The sequence below is a fragment of the Pinus tabuliformis genome, chromosome 6 (genome assembly GCF_031772625.1).
Source record: "Pinus tabuliformis cultivar Carrire ecotype Pingquan chromosome 6, CPIR1, whole genome shotgun sequence".
Taxonomy (NCBI): domain Eukaryota; kingdom Viridiplantae; phylum Streptophyta; class Pinopsida; order Pinales; family Pinaceae; genus Pinus; species Pinus tabuliformis.
In genome coordinates, this window is record NC_142292.1 from 133,085,145 (window position 1) to 133,101,055 (window position 15,911).

Consider the following 15,911-nt stretch of genomic DNA (forward strand, 5'->3'; position numbering starts at 1 on the left):
TCCCCGGGCCTTGCTAATCTTCATGCCTGCTCTCTCCATGCATCTCGACTACGTGATAGCTGTCCGAGCACCTGCTCCCAGATCTAATGATCCACAACCATATCGCCTGGTCCCGATCTCTGATGTTTACCCCCCCAAGAGCACACAAAATTAGTGGTTTTGCTCGGGCCCCTTGTGGTTACATGTCATTCCCACGTTAACTCACGTGCCCTCAGAGGAATACCACGCCACGACTAAAAGGAGTGCGATGAGCCTGTGAAACTACTCCCTGTATATGACAAACCATCCACTGTTCACTTTGTGCTAAATTTTAAAAAGTTAACCATTTAACTATTTAAACGCAAAAACCCTCACTTTCACTCTTTTCGTCCATTTACACAGTAAAACCTGTATAAACCTCCTACGCCACCCCTAGCCTCTACAACTGATTTAATCACTATTTACCTCCTCAAAATGCTCCAGACTCCATCCATCGACCTTTCAACTCAAATGAAGCCATTGTGGCCCTCCCTGTCAACCTGTGTTTTTCTTAACAATTGTTGTATTTTGCAGGTGATTAGAAGAAGACCATGAGACTAGATAAATGGTTTTTATACTAGTTAAAAAAACATGTTTGTTCTAGATTCTTGAGAAATGAATTCAAATGATTTTCCTGTACAAATAGAAGGTCAAGTTTAAACCAAAGACAGATCAGAAGAAATCATTTAGACAGTAAATGTTAAAACAGACAATTTACATAGCTAAAAGACAAAACAGAGGAGGTAGATAAAACATACAGTTAAAAGACGAACAGATGATCAATATCCAAACTACCTGATATTGTTACATGTAAAAAATAAATGTTTTACTGTTGCAATACATAGTAAAAACTTGAAATGTACAGTAAAGGTAAAAGGCACAGTAAAGGTTATTGACAAGTCAATAAGGTCAAAGAGTATCAGATGAAAGGTCATAAGTGAACGTGAATATCAAATAGCCAGTAGCTTAAAGCGCAAAAGATCAAAGATGAAAGCCAGCAGAACCTAAATAACAGGGACAACAAGCAAGCATTTCAATAGCTTTTTGTATCTTCTTGCATGAAGATATTTCCTTTTCCTAGAATAAATCCTTAAACAATTTAGGATATTTTTTTAGTTCTACAATTGTATAAATAACTCTCTTCTCAAGTTATTAAAGGTTCATTATTCATCATTGAACTAGGTTGACCACTGAAAGAGAGTTCACCCTTGAAGAAGCATTTCTAAACATTTGATGTACTAGCTTTTCTGGACCGTAAATACAAAGCAGAAGATTCTATATTCAATTTTACACAGTTTGTGTTTCCTGTAAGTTTTTCCAATGTTACACATTATGTTTTTCTTCATATTCTTATGTCTTACAGAGATACCTAGGTAAGAATAATTGTGTCTCAATCTATTCCTATAAGTTTCTGAAGTGATAATCATTAAAGAGAATGGATTAATGAACTGTCTGTTTAATTAGTTCCCTCTGAATCAATAAATCAACAACATCGTGTTGTAAACATAAGCATATTCTCTTGAACCTTCTAAACATCGGTCAGAGGTTTTCATACTTATGATTGTTTAATTTTCTATCTGAAAATTGAAATAATCATATTATTTTTTGTTTCTGGTCACCACTATTCAAGATTTATCACTGTGTGAAGTTTTATAGAAGCCCTTTAATTTGGGATTAATATTATTCAAAAGGCTAGGAATTATAGTGTTACATCTATTTTATTCATTGGTCTTCCAAATTAAAACAAAAAACCCCTAAACAATTATATTAGTTGCTCTGGCATTGATAGATGACCACTATTATTTCAGAGGTACAACATCAGCCTGGCGTTGTTGCCGAGGACTTGAATTCCATTAAATTTTCATGGGACAACGATATACATTATATTCCTTTAAGGTGATTAAAGGTCTAGAAAGGTTCAAATCTTTCACATGGCGACTCCATTAGCCCAAAATGGCACCTTTTAAGAACATTAGATCTTATTCAGAATCTAACTTAGTTAATCCTCTGTCAGATCCTAAAAAACTTCTAAGAAAGTCCATCTCTAAAAGGAGACAACAACCATCTTCTTCTTCCTCTTCTGCCTTGTAGTTTGAAGAGTTAGTATCATTTGATCATTTTAGTAATGTTCCATCTGATCCTGATTTGACACAAATACCTCCTAGGTTTTCTGAACTATTAGATAGGGGATTTGATTTAGATTTAGCTTTCCTCATTCATTCCTTTAAAAAGCATCTAGAACCCCCATTACCACCAAGATCACCTAAAACTGAGTCTAATTTGGGCATTCATTTTCCTGAATACAAACCCACAAATTTCATATCCCCTACCACTTATTCATTCCCTTCCACTTCTAAATGACCAGAAGCATCTACTTCGGAACAACCTGAAGAGACCATCATTGTATATTCAAATCCACTCTTTGAACCAAAAAGGGTATTCCTTCAGAGGTCCCAAAGTTAGTTCTTAAGACTCCTTTAAAGTTATTGAGGAGATCCCCTCCTTCACCTCCACATAGTCACACAGCCCCTCAATCACCTTCTTCTTCTTCTTTTTCACCTTCTTCTTCTTCTTCATCCACCCAAACACCTCATACACCACCTTCTACTATGGCATTCCAACCTATTGTACACGCTAGATATGTAGCTTTAGTCTTACCTGCTAACCTCGATGCATTCCCAGCTAGATACTTGAAATACATTCCTAGGTATAATGGAGAAACAGGTCCCACCACCGAGGACCATCTTCAATATTTTCTATACTTTGCAGACAACATGAATATCGAACAAGAAAATGTTTATATGAGATTGTTTGTATAGTCACTTAGGAAATGTAAGAATCTGGTTTAGGTGGTTACCTGTAAATTCCATTAGAAATTGGGAAGAGCTTACAAACATATTTAAAAACCAATGGGGTGTAAAGAAAGATCCTCTTTATTTTATGACTGAATTTGAACAACTTAAAAGAAACTTTGGCGAACCTGTATCAGATTTTATCAAAAGGTTCAATAAACTTTATCATAAGATGCCTTCTAATTGTAAACCCCCTGTAGCAGCCGCTAAGTTTAGGTTTTCTAAAGCCTTTGACGATGATTTTTTTGTAATGCTAAGAGAGAGAACTTCAAGAACTCTTGAAGATATGCAAACAAATGCTATAGAGGTGGAAGCAAACAGGGTTGCTTCAACTTCCTTGAAAGCTAAAGAGGAAAAGGCCCAAAGAAAACTCAAATCTATTCAAGAAGCCTCTAGTTCCTCTAGTTCTTCTAAGACTAAAACTGAAGATTCTAAAATAGAAGAAATAACTTCTCTTCTTAGAAATCTATCTAATATAATTTCCAAGATTGAGACTTAACCTAGGACAGTCCAACAAACAGTTACTAGACCCCAAAATCAAATTCAAGGTTAGTATAGAAGGAATCCACAATTACAAATTCTTCTGTTATGCTCTTAACCTATAAGACGATACCAGAATACCAAATATGTGAAGAAATATACCTAGAACAATGAGAAATAACAGCAAGTATTTTATTATTCAAAAACCAATGTTCACTTGCCTCTTCGAGGGGGCAACCTCCAATAGAGCTAAGCTCAATGACAAAATAAGACACGATGCTCCTTGAGGGGAGTCTCTATCCTTTATATAGCATTCATAGATGCAATACCATGGGGAAATACGATGGTTCTTATTAATACCATCTATCTAATACCATGGCCCATTTGCAACTAACTGTGGTCCCTTCATTAAATGCGGGTTAACCACTTACAATTATTAATCTGGGCTTTATTGATTCTTTACTTAACTATAACTATGACTCGATCCTATTACATAAATAAGGGGGTTAGGGTGGGACCCTAACATGCCCTCCCCCATAAGAATATCCCTGTCCTCAAGGCTGAAGTTGTGGAAACTACTGAAGAATAGTGTCTGGTTCCCAGGTTGCATCTTCCGGAGAGGTGTCTTTCCACTTGATGAGGATTTCCTTGATCATGCGGCCACGTAGGTGCCATTCTCGTGTGTCAAGAACCTGTTCAAGTTGGAGCTAGATTGACCCTTCTTCATCTAGTTCAGGTATATTGGTTTGAATTCTGCAATTGTTCCCAATCACTTTCTTGAGGCATGAGACATGGAAGACTAGATGAATTTTGGCAGTGGGTGGCAAAGCTAGCTTGTAGGAAACGTCTCCAATGCGCTGAAGTACTTGATACAGTCCATAGAATTTTGGAGATATTTTCTAACAACCCTTGTCTTTGAGTGATGTTTGCTTATATGGTTGCAACCTCAAAAATACCTGATCCCCTTCTTGAAATTGGTGTTCTGAGCGATGTTGATCTACTACATGCAAGACGGCCATCATCTCCTTCTCATATATAGATTGTCCCAGATTCTTCCCACTTAGTTGTTGGCTCATGAAGACCAAGGGTTGACCTTCCTGCATTAATACCACCACAATACATGTACCCAAAGCATCACATTCAATCACAAAAGATTTGGTGAAGTCAGGGAGTGCTAAGACTGGAGTGGAACACATGGCATGTTTGAGAGCTGTAAAGGCCTGTTGTGCTTCATCATTCCAGAGGAATTAATTTTTCTTGAGTTGAGTGAGCGGCCTAGTAATGTGACCATAATTGCAGACAAATTTGCGATAGTATCCTGTGAGACCCAAAAATCCTCTCATGCTCTTCAAGGTCTTAGGTTGAGGCCAATCCTACATTTCCTGGATCTTTTTGGGGTCCACCCTGACACCTTCACGCCCCACAATGTGGCCCAAATACTCAACTTCTTCCATGCTAAAAGAGCACTTGGACATCTTGACAAATAATTTATGCTTGCGAAGCAATTGCAAGAGCGGATCTACATGTTGAAGATGTGTGGCCCAGGTGCAACTGTAGATGAGGATGTCGTCAAAGAAAACAAGGAAAAATTTTCTGAGATATGGTTTGAGCAGGTGGTTCATAAGGCTCTTAAAATTGGATGGGGAATTACAAAGACTGAATGGCATGACCAGGAACTCATAATGGCCTTCATGAGTTCGGAAAGCAGTCTTTGAAATGTCTACTTCTTTCATGCAAATTTGGTGGTAGCCCGAGCAAAGGTCGAGCTTATAAAGAATTTAACCCCATTTAGTTCATCCAGCAAATCATCGAAATCCGGGATGGTAAATTTGTCTTTGATTGTAAACTTATTAAGGGCCCTGAAGTTTGGACACATACGCCATTCCTCATCTTTCTTGAGCACCATGACCACTGGCAATGAATAAGGACCAATGCTGGGACAAATGACGCCTGCTTCCAAGAGTTCCTTGATTATTTTTTCTATTTCATTCTTTTGGGCGAATGAATATCTATATGGGTGCACATTTGGTGGTTGGGCCCCTGGGACCAAAGTAATGCTATGATCATGTTCCCCTCTCGAGGTTGGAAGCTCATGAGGCTTGTCAAAGACTGGAAGATGGTTGTTTAAGATCTGTTGCATCTCAAGATGAATATGAAGAGAATTGGGTTTGAAGGCCTGGATGGCATTGAATTGAGCTATAAGTCCATGGTGGCCCTTTTTTAACAATTTTTCCATCCGTTGTGAGTTGATGATAGAGGGAGCTCCCGCCTGGAGTCCGCGGAGGGTATGTGTGTGGTTGTTCTGCTTAAAGCTCATATATAACTCCTAGAAATCCATTGTGATTGGGCCAAGTGTGCACAGCCATTCAACACTGAGGACAATGTCACACCCTCCCATGTGTATGGCAAACATGTGGGTCTTTAAGTGATAATCCCCCATTTGAAGTTTGACATTTTCACAGCGGCCTTCACATTTTGTCGCCCCATTAGCAATTTGGACCTGGAAGTTAGAAACTACTCGGACAAAACAATGCACTACTTCCGCAACTCCTTGACGGATAAAATTATGTGTACTTCCACTATCAATCAAGACTATTACTTGGTGATGCTTAATAAAACCTTTGATTTTGAGAATTTGGGGTGAAGAAATCCCTGCCAAAGCAAGCAGTGAGATAATTGGTTCTTCAGGTACATTGTCTTGCTGGTTGTCTTCTTCTTCCTCCTCAAGTGGTGGGGATTCCTCTGATGAACTGTGATCAGTAGCATCAATTTGAAAGAATTTGGGCTCCTTGTATTTGTGCTCGGGGGAGTATTTCTCATCACACTAGTAACGTAATCCTTGCTTTCTTCTTTCCGCCATTTCTGTTGGTGACACTTTTTGAACCTTGAGTGTTTGGGTAGTGCTTTAAGCCTGTGGGGGGCGACCCTTGGTGATGAAATTTGTGCGATTGGGCTGGGCCACTAATGCACGTTCGACTTCACGAGCTATCCTGCAAGCATGCAGCCATGAGCTAGGGTGGTGCAGTCAGACGTGGGCTTATATGGCTTCTTTGAGACCACTGACAAAACATTCCACATAGAACTCATCATGTAGACCTCCAGTGTGGAAAGCTAAGGCTTCAAAGGCAGCAATATATTCGTTCATTGTTCCTATCTGTCGGAGCTTAGTGAGGTGACCCAAAAGGTCAGATTCATGGTCAAAGCGATCCATAAGAGCTTTTTTGAATGTCTCCCAAGTCAAGGGCCTTCCATAGCAACGTTGATGCCATTGCCACCATTGCCATCTTTCATTGTCCAAGTCGATGATACCCACACTAAGCTGAGTCGCATTATCCAGGATGTAATTCAATGTGAAATATTGCTCCATTTGTGCTATCCATGCCGCCACGTGATAACCATCAAATTTATACATGTCCAGCTTGGGTGGTCACGGATGGGATTGTTGGTGGGTGCCAAAGAAGTGAAGAGATTGACTAAACTCACCCTCACTGTTTTCATTGTCAATATATGCCTCCTCGCATGCCTCCACCTTTCCCTTAGATAGTGTTGCATTTAAGTTTTGCAGCTGCAACACAACCTCGTTCAATGTTGATTCAATTTTGTCGATCCTCTCATTCGCCATAGCATGAGCTCTAGTTTGTACCGTGCACCAATCTAATGTACTTGAAATTTGGGACTGCCCAATTTTTTTGGCACTAACAATTGAATGGTACCACCTTTCTTAGCTTGTCATCCTGATTCTTATGGGCTAAGTCACCAATAAGCGCCCCAGGGGGGTCTTAGACTTTTTTTTTTTTTTTTTTTTTTACTCTGAACGGAGTTTCACTCCTTGCTTAGGAATACTGTAGTAGCCAAATCCCAAAAATGTCAATGCTGCCAAAAGTCCTGCGAAAATCACGCATAAGTATAGGAACCCACACAACTACTCAAATCTGGATGGAGGATCTGATGGACGTAAGAGATCTGAATGGCTGATCTGATAGATTTGAACGATGGAACTGATTGCTGCTATGGATCTGATGGATCTAATAGATCTGAATGGCTGATCTGATAGATCTGAATGGCAAAACTGATTGCTGCTACTCTGACAAAATCCCACTTGCAAGATCTGATCTAGCAAAGATTATCCGTGATCCAGATATAGAGAAGGGAACTATGATCTCCAGGAGTGTCAGGTGCTACAGAGCGCAATATACATAAGGGTCTGACAGTAGTACTTGGCCCAATTTTTCAGGGCACTAACCAAGGAGGATCAACCATACCCTTAGTCGTACAACCTGACTACCCTATCGTATGCACGAGTAATCTCTCTGAGTGCTCTTCTCAGTGTACTATAGCAGCAAGATGACCGACAATTTATCTATGGCAAGGTTTCAAGGGAGCTAGGGGGCTTCCGATATACCCAGAGGGTACTTGGAAGATAGTTTGTGCCCAGTTCTGTCTAATGCGCTACTACTCGAAGGGGTATCTGTTACAGGGAAAAGTGTCTACATAGAACTGCTTATCCCACTAAGGTGTGATAGCTACCTTATAAACAAACAAAGTAAAGCTACTTTCATTTTTCCTTTATGAAGTATAGATGAGAGAAGAACAAAGAAGACCAACTTCTGTCTTGCGCTAATCTCCTAGTTCGATTCCTCTCTCTCTTGATAGTCTTTTGCTACTTGTTCCCTTGCACGCCCAGCTTCACAGAGTACCTATAAGAGCAAAGTAGCATAGCACTATACAAGAACATGGATCTATAATCATAAACGATCTAGGATCAGATGTAAATTGACCATACAAATGCATAAAACATAAATTACACAAGAGTATGGAGGAAAACTTGAATAGCTTTTATTGATAAACAAGAAAGAGCCAAGGGAGTTACAACCAGTTGTCCTGACCCAACATCATCCTCTCAGCAAGGAAGCCTCTCTTCACCTCATACAAATCTTAGATCACCCAACAATCTGATGTTGTCTCAAGAAACCAACAGCAATTCCTTACAATATGCAAAATTCCAGCCTCTGGATCTCTGGGATGAGGGATCCATATATAGATATTTGTAAGGGAGATGAGTCAGCTTGTGATTTGATTAGTGTCTTCCCTCTGATAGTTCTTGCTTCCACTTGGAGATTGATGATCTCTTACTCATCCTTGGTTGAATTCAGAGAGGCAAGTGTCACAGGAGAAGTTTCTGGAAGTTTCCATGCCTCTCCACCTCGCAAAATGACACCGCCATTTGTCACTTCTCGCCCATCGCACCCCATAGAAGGGATTTTTGAAATGAAATGCACCCACATAGTGTATTTAGGTGAGATGCAACGCACTTTTCCTATGGAGCAGCTGAAATGATCCTGTTTTGACCAGTTTTGAGCAGTTTTTCATGGAGAACTTTTGGGAGAAGCTGTAATCAGTTGACCTTATTCCTTTAGGGGTTAGAACAACACTTCTAGGGACTTAGGAGCCCTTGGTTTATGGACATTTCATGCTTGGGGTTGTAGTGCCCAAAAATGTCTATAACAGTTACCTCCTAAAGCATGAGGTCGTTAATCTTTTGATGTCGGGTGAAATGCTTTATTATGAGGATCTGAAGTTCTTTCAAGCTGGGAGGAGACCTGTAATAAGATACAATACAATACATTATCTTCATAATATTTTCATGATCTAGCTGAGGCAGGCATTCCCATGCTTAGCTTTATAAATTCATTTTCATGTACATAGGACAGACAATCGTCTGAGTGTAGACTGATGATTCTGGTAGAGCCATCATCCCTTTGATTGGATGATTATTTATGCAGCAATGATGTACATTTGATGTCTTTATTTCCCTGAATATATATCGCAGCCCGGATGGATGAAACTAGATCTGGGGTCTTCAATCTCGTTCGATCTTCACTCGAAGTACAAGTCTATCCATGTGAGATATGTTCTGGAGTCGAACACAGAAAGACATCACCTGATTACTAGCCAATGATGTAAGCTGTTAACAGGCGCGAGAGGAATCACCGATAATGATAATGACCCTCAAGGTACTGCAGTACAATTTACGTGGTGTGAATAAAGGACTTGGCGTCGAACATCACGCAAAATCTTTCGGTCGAAGGCCATTGATGCAAACCTGTCGCCGGAAGTGAGAAACTTGCCATTGAGGCATGTAAGCTTCAAAGTACTGAACGGGGTGTTCCTAGATTGACTTCTTGGATAATGAGCTGATGTCGACAAGAAGCGATTCGTCACAGGAGGGCCTTAATGAATCCCACATCAATGACACGGAACGGAGAAAATGATTTTAATGGAGGTGAAAACAATATGATGACATACGGTTCAGGGCGGCGGTCATGAAAGAATGGAGTGTAAATGTATTGTAGCGGGTGAGACATAGGTGAGTTCTCTGAATGACTTCTCTTGAACATATCGGTGACACTGACATGATGGATTGGTAGCATTACCCCAAATGTGGATGGTGTGATGGGACCATGGTGATGTGAGCAGTGAATGAAACAACCCAACCTGACTTGGATGCGGAGTGAAAGTGTCATGTTCAAGAGCGACTTGCTACCAACAAAGTTTCTTCAAGTTTTCTTCCCAATTTTCCCTAGCCATTGCTGACCAGTACCTCTTTACTTTTGTGAAGCTTGAGGAGGATAACATATGCTTGTTCTATAATTTTCCCTTCGGGCAAACCCATCGCTATGTTTTAACGAGCCTAGTGATAGTGAAACTCGTTCTTGTCTACTATGGACAAGTTTGTCGCTATTAAGTTTTAACGAGTTTAACAACAAAGATAACTCGGTCCTTTTCAATTTTAAAGAGTCTGAAATGGAACGTAAAGGAAACTCCAAAATTCCTTTTTCGTCATCTAATCCCTTAAGTCCGAAAAAGTATAAAACAATACAGAAGGGATGAATTTTCGATACTTTTAACGAGCCGAACAAAACAAGCGCTCGATATTTTTGTGTAATAATCCCTCAGGTCCAAAAAGATTAAAATTTAGAGGAGGGATAGCACTTCCGGTCCCTTTAATGAGTTGGAGAGGCCAGTGGCTCGGCAATCTTTTCATATTTTATGAGTTAGTTAAAAAGAGCTTAAAGGAGACTCATCTTTTGAGGAACGAGTGATAAAATTGGGTAGCATCTGATTCTAGGTAAGGTTTGGAATGTTCCAATCATGGCAGTGTTACAAGGATGGCTAGTGAGATCACTCTTCGCAGCTGTTCCTAAAAAGGGGTAAACAATCAAATGGAGGTGCATGATCGACCAATACAGAGTGGAGGTGATGATGAGAACACGACCAAGGCTTTTAAAGGCTAAAGTACTACATTCACGATGGTTATTTACCGGGAAATAGTTCATTTTTTAATGAGCTTAAACGCGGGGGGAAACATTTGCTCATGGATTATGTTTATTTTTTAACGAGCTTGAACTATGCGCTAAAACTACTCGATACAACGGTCACTTCTTGACTTTACCATAAATAACTTTGTTCTTTCAAAGATTGTACTGCGTTTTCAATTGCTTCATCAAACTAGGCAGAAATGAACAATATATGTTTGAAAAATGAGTTAGAACACTAATATTTTACTTCGAACTACGTAAAAAGTAATGTAAAAGTGCTTTTACCTCTCATTTTACCATTTCATTTGAACTTTGGTTTGTTGGAGCTTTGGAGGTGCTTTCCCCCCTTGATTTTCATCAGCTGATTTCTGGAGATTCTGTGGATGATTCTCGGTGCCGTCTGGACTAGGTAGGAGCTAAACTTGAGCTCTTTCATTTCATGCTTTCCATTTTGCATTCTGAGCTTGATTCGTGGTTTTTATGAGCCTCTGGGGTTTGAAAAACTCACCCTGGCTTCAGCGTACCCTTTGTGTATCGAAAGGTGCATTGGATGTTGGCCTGTCTACTGGCCATCTAACATGCAACACACCCAGAGCACTACTGTAGGTGCGATGGGCGCAAGGAAGAAATTTTATGCACAGTTTTTGATGGAAATTTTGCCTGTTTCTTACCAAAATCCGGATCTAACTCCTCTCTTGTTTGTTTTTCAGAGATCTTTGGAGCAAGATGACTATTACATGGCAAGAACATGAGCATGAAGAAGAGGACATGCTTGTTTTACATGATCCGGTTACAGTAAACGCACTGCGGAACTGTGGCTTGCTGAAATTTTTCCGCATTTCTAGCATGAGACAACAGATCAACTTGCTGCAGTATTTGCTCGATGCTTGGGATCCTACCAACCAGGTGTTCCAGATTAGGGGCAAATCCATCCCCTTGACTATAGTGGACATCTATTTCTTGACTGGCTTGTCGAGGTGGGGTGCCCCCATCTCTTTATCAGGTTCGGCTCGAGCAGGTGAATCTGTGAGAGATTATGTTCGCCGGTATTGCAGAGAGGGATCTCAGCCGAGTAAGGACGGCAAGATCATCATCCGTGATGTCACTGACAGGTCTCTCAGGACTATTCTGTTCCCTTTTGGTAGGATGGCTGGTGGTGCAGCTCTTCATGTAGCCAACCGATCTTATATGCAGTATGCCTTGGAATGTCTCCAACCAAAGGTGTTCAACTGGTGCGACGCAGTACTTCTTGTGATGAAAGAACAGTTGACCAAGGTGAAGAGTGGGAGGTTGAAGAACTTTGGTTATGGTTCTATCTTGACCGCCTTTGCCTTGGAAAAGATACCACTGATGCAGCCGTAGTATATTGCACTCGATTTACCTTCATCGACTGAACCACGTATGCAGAGATGGGTCGACCATATGTCTAGGCATGCTGGTCAGTCTTAGATTTCCTTTTCTGATACCTTCTTCGGGTGGTTTGATCGTTAGGAGATGGTTTATTCTGAGTATCCATATGTTGGCATGGACTTCCAGGGTGATCCAGATTTAGTACTGCCGGCTGGCGAACAGTGGGGCGCCATTGGTAAATTCTTTGACCATATCCATGTTTATCGTTTTTCTTTTATAATGTCCTTGTGCTTTATTCTATCAAGACTTAACCAAACTCATGTGTTCATGCAGATGTTGGTCCCGTTCGGCCAGTAGTATGCCTGAGAGTGCCAGCTGCGGCCCTAGCAAGAGAGGCTGTTGGAAGGGCTATCCTTCGTGACCTCGATGTGGCCGAGACTCTCACAGCATTACAGGAACAGTTTGAGGGCCTCACTCTTGGTATTCCAGATGTGAGGACTGACGAGCTGCACTTGAGGTTGCAGCGGCATACTACTGGTGTGCCAAGACGATGGACTCGGCTCTTACGCATGATCGCACAGGTTGTGATTTGCTATCACGAGCATCATTAGACTAGGGTGCCCCCTAGCATTTTGAGTTTTTGGTCATTTGACCAATTTTGTCTTGGTTACAGAACATTATGTGTAAACCATAAACAGGTATATATATATTTTTGATTTTCGAAGCTTTATTTTGGTTAAGTTACATGATCCAAATGCAAATATTGATGGTATGCTTATTTTTATAAATGTTGCAAATGTTTATCTAACACATAATTTTCCAATGATTCAATTAATGTGTTTAAGGTTCTGGAAATATGTTGATATTGAATAAAATCAATTTGTCTTTCCAAAATCTTAACCCTTAGGAACATGCGATAAATAGCTGGATTTCAGAAAGAGTAGATACCAGTGAGTTGTAGTATGACGAGTTGTGAGTCTAGCCTGACAATCAGTCAGCGTATACCATGTGTGATGGCATCAGAGAGAAGTTATATCAATGCACTATATTCAGCGATGTTATTCGTTGATCGACCAATACATACCCCTCTGAAACTTACTAACTCGCCGCTTGGATAAAAAATGGCCTAGGCCGCGGAAGATAGGTCCCGCGAACTATGACTTGCTCCGTCGGTATATCCAACACATGACTCCAATAGCTTTGACATCTACAATAAATGTAAAAAGTGGATTACTTGACCAAAACAAACACTTTAGCGAAAACAAAAACATAACAAAAGCATACAGGTTACTATACTGAATCACGCATAGTAACGCTTGAGGTACAACCCATTACGAGGTTGTGCCAGTGGAATTCCATCATAATCCATTAACTCGTAGGCTCCTTTTGCTAACACTCGCTTAACAATATAGGGGCCCATCCAGAAAGACTTGAATTTACCTTCCCCCAATTTATCGGATTCTTGGTCATAAAGCAAGACCAAGTCACCTTCTGAGAAGACACGGGGTTTGACATTCTTGTCGAACTGCGCTTTGAATCATTTCTTATGGGCTTCGTTAGCCAAAGCGGCATCACGACGGGTTTCATCCAATTGGATTAGTTCCAAGTGTTGGAAATAATACTGAGAGGGGGGGTGAATCAGTATTATCAGATTAATCAAACTTTTCAAATGCCCAAAACATATACGCTACTTCAGTTAAGTGAACCAGCGTGTACACGCTACTGTGACGAAGTAAAACAGCGTATAAGCAGAAAACTCACAATTTAGTTGGCTTATTCTTCAATTAAGTGCATCAGGACATTATTCATCATATTAACAGTAAACATGTGCAGTATAACAGAACAGATAAAAAGCCACACACATGAACACCAAGATATAAGGTGGAAACCCAATGTGGGTGAAAACCACCTGCTGCAAGTTGTCTCTATCTTTCTTAATATGAAACTTCAGTTTACAATCTTTTGTACTGGTGCAGCCTTATACCAGTACGCAGGCTACAACCTGCAGAAGGCTTCAACCTTCTCTCGTTCTCCAAACTTCCTTGGAAGGGAGCTCCAACCCCCTTTTGCTTTTGTACTAGCCAAGATACTAGTACGTAGGTGCTGACCTACAATCTTCCTTCTTCCAGGTATCACTTTTCATACATTTTCAGACTTGGATATTCCTGAAGCACAACATTACAATCTGAAGACCACAATTCATTCAATTTTCACAACAGATCATTGAAGCATAAAACAACCAACTTTGAATCACTGAACCACTGAACCCTGTCAATCACCAGTTACCAGAACACAGAGCAGACTACAGAACTCTGTAATAACAGTCAGATCCCACTGTAAACCCAAATCAAGCTTCAAAAGATATACGCTACTTTAATGAGCAGAAACCGCGTATACACGCGCTTTTACCGAAGCCAACCTGCGTACAGATCTAAAAATAAACTTTCTCAACTTGCAGCTGTACCAGATATTAGTTAGACTCAGAACGTAACATTGCGACAATATGCAGATCTAGAAATACGCATAATCAACCATAACATGATAGTGCATTTCAAACCATTTGATCCCGATCTCTCCTTAGATCTAGTTCTCCATCAACCGATGAGATCTCTCCTTAGCTCAGATCAACCAACTCAGAACCTGCATATCAGATCTCTTTCTCTCTTAGATATTCATGCCTTGTCGAAAGATGATTTTTGCCTAATGATCTTCTTCTCCTTATATAGCCTTAGGCCTTTCTCAATACCAAGAGCCAAAACCATAGTAACACAATACCATCAACTTTAAAACTAGGGATCGACACGCCCGTCGAGACATAATGGTCCGAAATCATAGGCACAACTTCCAAGGTCTAACCACCATGAACCAAAGGAACCTTTCCACATACACGCGCTTTTTCTGAATCGAACTTGCGTGTACACGCGACTTGGGCTTAACGAAATAGCGTGTATGAGCTTTCTTGCCATGCTGTACTGAGATCTGTCTTCTGATTAAGTTGCCATCACCTGTACTAACCTTTGAGCACCTGTACCATCCACTGAGTGAGTTGCCATCAAGGACAACACTTGAACCATAATGCCAACAATCTCCCCCTTTGGACTTGATGGCAACCACCACACCAAGTCACTCTCCCCCTTTGACATCAAGGGCAAAGGGAGGACCAAGATATTCTCTTCCTTGGTAATCCTTCTGCTGTCCATACTGCTGTCCATACTCCCCCTGAGTACATGCTGAAATCTCCAAGTGTGCTCCCCCTTTGTGAATGCCAAAGAGTACCAATCTATCCATCCTGCTCACCAAGTGCTGTTCATGCTCCCCTTGACTGTAGGCAAGATCTGCAAAAGATGTTCTTCAAGAAGAACATGACTCTATACATCATAAAAGACCTTCCTATAACCAAAGACTCATACATACATCCATTTCTCAACTAAGTGAGGATATACAAAAAAATGACTCATCCACCCAACCAAGTGGGGATACATCAATATTGACTCATCCACCTAACCATGATAATACATGAACATTTCATCATTCATCCCAGGCATAGTGGGGAAACCAACAAAGGTCGTTACATGACCTTGACACCATAAAAGAGACAAGAGAGATACATGACATAGAGACAACAGATCTAGACCAAGACTTAGGAAAGACACCAGCAGCATCTGATAAACATCTTGTTAGATCAGCAACGAGAATTTCTTTCTGAGCTCCTTCTTAAACCAATCAACCAAAACATCTGAATGCCAACAATGCTTTATGAGACTTTTGAGCTGCTCCCCCTGAACCTGTGCCTGTTGCACTTCCCTGAAACTGTGCCTGAATACTTCTGACATTCCTATTGCTGTTCAGAACTTCAGAGTTTTCCTTTGCTGTTCAGAACTTCATATACGCG